The sequence below is a fragment of the Octopus bimaculoides genome, chromosome 8 (assembly GCF_046866305.1).
Source record: "Octopus bimaculoides isolate indiv1 chromosome 8, ASM4686630v1, whole genome shotgun sequence".
Lineage (NCBI taxonomy): Eukaryota > Metazoa > Mollusca > Cephalopoda > Octopoda > Octopodidae > Octopus > Octopus bimaculoides.
The window spans coordinates 32,671,719-32,676,718 of NC_142935.1; the positions used below are offsets into that span (position 1 = coordinate 32,671,719).

General features: G+C 41.1%; 1 protein-coding gene across 1 annotated transcript in view; it reads left to right on the forward strand.

The window, feature by feature from the left end:
- LOC128248513 (polyisoprenoid diphosphate/phosphate phosphohydrolase PLPP6-like) overlaps positions 1-5,000 on the forward strand; it is a 46,914-nt gene that overhangs the window by 416 nt on the left and 41,498 nt on the right. The gene's annotated exons all lie outside the window — the stretch shown is intronic.

Sequence of the window (5,000 nt, forward strand, 5' to 3'; positions counted from 1 at the left end):
AAGTATTAAAAGTTTTCACTCAATTTCTCTTATAGTCACCTCGTTTTAATACTCTTAATCAAAATCTCTATTCTATTCTTATCCCATCTTCTCTCCCTCACTTTTTCTCTCTTAGTTTCTCTGTTTCTCACCCTCTCTCTCTCTGTTTTCCGTGATATATATATTTCTCGTTTTTCATTTTTCGTTTTTCTTCTCATTTTCATTTTGTTTTGTTTGTTTCTCTCTCTTGAGTTATCTTCTCTCCCTCATATATACATACATACATACATACATATATATATATATATATATATATATATATATATATATATATATACATATATAGGTGTGAGAAAGTTGGTATGTGAAAGCACGTGGTTAGATGTATAAAAGATAATAAGAGTGAAAAAACTACAGAAGGCTTGTGTTACATGGTTAAAGTATATATTTAAATTATGTCAGAAAAATGTTAGAAAAATGTTAGAAAAATGTTAGAAAATCTTTTTGGTATATAAACATTGTATTTTGAGAAATAAAAGGTTTCGTGTTGTCTTTTCAAATTTCTCTACTTCATTGTAACGTGTTCGCTCCAGTCTGAGAAAGAAGAGTTCTAGATAGGGGGAGGTAATTAGGGATCAAAATACAATGTTTATATACCAAAAAGTTTTTATAACATTTTTCTAACATTTTTCTGACATAATTTAAATATATACTTTAACCATGTAACACAAGCCTTCTGTAGTTTTTTCACTCTTATTATCTTTTATACATATATATATATATATATATATATATATATATATATATATATATATATATATATATATATATATATATATATATATATATATATGCATATATTTTCATTATTCTTTTCATTTTCATTTTGTCTTGCCTCGTTTTGTTTGTTTCTCTCTTGAGTTATCTTCTCTCTCTCTCTCATACATCTCTATTCCTATCACATCCTCTCTCTCTCTCTCTCTCTCTCTCTCTCTCTCTCTCTCTCTCTCTCTCTCTCTCTCTATCTATCTATCTATCTATCTCGTACTCTGTACGCATTCTCTACTCGCTCTACTTCGTATTCTCCCTCCCCTCTTTATACTCTTCTTTCTTTCTAGTACTATTTCTATATACTTTAAGATAACCTCTCTCTCTCAAATATCGTGCACCATGGATACCAGAGGACGAAACTTTGTACAGCGCCAAGTTGAGGCCAACAAGATGAAGATGCGCCGAAACTGGCAGCTGGAGGAAGTTCGCCTTCTTGTACACGCATGGAACCTGGCCAAAGGATCACCAGCAAATTATCTAATAGCCGAAAGCCTGGATAGGTACAATTTCCACAGGTCAATGGCTCAAATTGATCGAAAGAAACTGGAGCTCATTCGCTCCTACGAGCTCGTGAAACCGCACCTTGACCTCCTAGAAGGCATTATGAGAGACACGGACACAAAAAAGGACAGTGAAGACCCTGCACACTGTGCTCAGGCTCAAGAGGACCAAACGGATCACCAAGACAAGGCAGATGCCACCAGTGCTGTAGCCACTGATGAGGGATGCAATGACCATGGTGAATACAGCCAACGCTGCACCACAAACGACAAAGACAGGAGAACAGACAAGAAGACGGTAAACACAAACAGGCTTCAAGCCCAAACACGTCACACAGAGAAAAAGAAAAAGAAGCAGATCTGTAAATTCTACCTAAATGGTACCTGCTGGCACGGGGAAAAGGGACAAAACTGCAAATTTGCCCATCCCAAACACCACCAGCTAAACAAGGTAGATAACCACTTACAACAAAATAAGCGGGAGCGCAGAAAAGGGAGACCAGAAAGCTTAAATCTACGTACACATAATCCACCGAATACCAACAGGACTCACAAAGAGAGAAGTCCGTATATTCCTTCTGCTCCCCAAAAAAGGCTGTATGCAGAGGCTGTACGAACTGCAGTAGCTGAGCAGCAAGCTTTTTTAAGCGTGGCCCAGAAAATGGTACAACAGTTAACGTGGATGCAGAGGGTACAGAGTCAACGCCACACGAACCATTGTCCAAGACCACCACAGATGATGGATCAGGGATGGCCACCGCTAACACCAGGAACCCCTGCACAGATATCACACCCATATTCCTACTGAATATCCGGGGCCTATTACGAACAGGCGGCAAAGACAAGTTCTAATACTTGAAAGACCTAGTAACTTGCAATCAAGCAATATGCATGGTGCTTACCGAAACGCATCTAACACCTAATATAGCAGATGCGGAGATAAATATACCAGAGTATGCCGTACTCCGAACAGACAGAAGGGATAGAAGTCATGGGGGAGTTGCAATGTACATCCGAGAAAATGTCACACCCCTACTACTACTATCACACTCAAACTCTCTATGTGATACTTTAATAGTACACATAAAACAAATTGATGTAGTTGTATGCTCAACATACCGTCCACCAAATACCGCAAAGCAGGAAGGTAAATTTGAGGACAGCCTCAGACGCATAGAAGAGGTCCTGACAAATCTGGACCAACACATCAATATACTTTTCCTATGCGACTTTAACCTCCCAAATGTTAAATGGCCTGAAGGTCACATCCTCTCTGGGATGTCACTGCATAAACAAAGCCAGACAAAATCATTGCTAGAACTATCCAACATGCTGTTCATGGAACAAGTGATACTCCAACCAGCCAGGGGAAGCAATATTTTAGATCTCTGCTTCACAAACAATGTGAGCCTAATCCATAATGTGAAAATAACGCCCACATCTCTCTCAGATCATAACATTATAGAATTAACTATGTATGGTCCTAGACAACCCACTGACACCCACCCCACCAGGAGGAATCAAGCAATATCCAACCTGAATTTCCACAGGGCGGACTGGAAGTCAATTCGCAGAGAGATTCGAAATCAAAACTGACATGACAGCCTTTCTATACAAGACAATGATCTCAAACTAAGTCATTTTATGTCAACCATACAAGACATATGCACCAAATACGTGCCATATAGAAAGACCAGCAAACATGCCAATAAAATTCCTAAAGACAGGAAAATTCTTATGAGACACAGAACAAAGGTCTCAAACCAGTTAAATAGAGAACTGGAGGATAGGAAAAGGGCTAAATTAAAACTAACACTGTTAGAAATAGAAAACAAAATTAAACTCTCCCATGAAAAGGAGAGAGCAGAGAAGGAGAAGAGAGCAGTAGAAAGCATAAAAACAAACCCCAAGGCTTTCTATAGATTTGCAAAAGAGACTGCTACGGTACAGTATAAGATAGGACCCCTATTCCTGCCTAATGGCTCACTGACTGCAGATCCCACATGGATAAGTGAAGTGCTCAGTACACAATTCAAGAGTGTCTTCACTTCTCCTCTGAGTCACATGCAGATAAAGAACCCAGCTGATTTCTTTGACAATAGCACTCAGCAGAAAAAGACTGCATCCATTACCTACATCGACATTGAAGAGGAAGATGTGATAGCTGCCATAAATGAAATGAGCTCAAATTCGGCAACTGGCCCCGATGGTTTCCCAGCTGTCCTCTTAAAGTCGTGTAAACAAGAACTAGCAGGACCACTCCGGATACTCTTCCAGAGTTTCCTTGCAAATGGTAAACTTCCCAAAAAGCTGAAGGAAGGCACCATATGTCCTATCCATAAAGGTGGAAGCAGAGCAGAGGCTGGGAACTACAGGCCCATCTCTCTGACTTCACATATTAGCAAAGTCATGGAACGAATTGTCAGAAGGAGATTGATTGCGTTCCTAGAAGAAAATGACTTGCTGAATGAGACCCAGCATGGTTTCCGTCCAGGTAGAAGCTGCCTCACGCAGCTCTTGCAGCATTATGACTGGGTCCTGAAGCAGCTACTTGACCATTCAAATGTTGATGTGATATATCTCGACTTTGCAAAAGCCTTTGACAAAGTTGATCATGGCTTGATATGTCACAAGCTGCGAAACCTTGGCATAGCTGGTAAATTAGGAGAGTGGCTGCATGACTTCCTGAATGGTAGAAGTCAGACAGTTGCAGCCAATGGAGAACTATCTAGGGAAACACAAATATTGAGCGGTGTTCCACAAGGAACTGTTCTGGGGCCACTACTGTTCATAGTGGCCCTTCTGGACATGCCCACGGTCACTCGGAGAGCCACTGTCACTAGCTATGCTGATGACACAAAGATATCTCAGGCAATAAAGAATCCTGATGATATTGTAAGCCTGCAGAATGACCTAAATACAATATATGAGTGGGCAGAGCAAAATAATATGCAGTTCAATGCAAAAAGATTTCAAGTACTGCGCTACAAGACCACAAGTACCTCTCAACTGGCATACACAGGGCCTGGAGGTACTGCAATCCCAGAACCACAAACAGTAAGAGATCTGGGCATCAACATGTGTAGTGATGCATCATTTCACATGCACATTGTCAAGTTGACAGCAAAGTGCAGACAACTGGCAGGGTGGATACTGAGGACATTCCGTACAAGGGATCAAAAAGTCATGTTGACTCTATGGAAGACATTTGTTCTGAGCCGCCTAGACTATTGCTCTCAGTTGTGGTCACCACACAGTGTTAAGCGGACAGCAGAACTCGAGGCAATTCAGCGGCACTATACAAAAAAGATCTCCACAGTCCAACAGATGAACTACAGGGAGCGACTGAAGGCACTAGGTCTCTACTCCCTGGAGCGCAGGCGGGAGAGATATGTAATAATATACATATGGAAAATACTGAAAGGACTGGTGCCAAACTTTGGCATCAAGTACTACAGGAACGCCCGCACGGGTCGCCACTGCATGGTGCCAAAGGTGCCGTCCACTGCATCTCACATAAGAACGAGATACTGCAGCAGCCTCGGTTTCAGAGGACCTCAGCTCTTCAATGCCCTGCCAAAACATTTGAGAGACATGCAAGACATGGATGCGGAGGTCTTCAAGACAAAACTTGACGCTTTCCTCTCCACGATACCAGACGAATCAATGGCTCGTAATGAGACGCAGTTT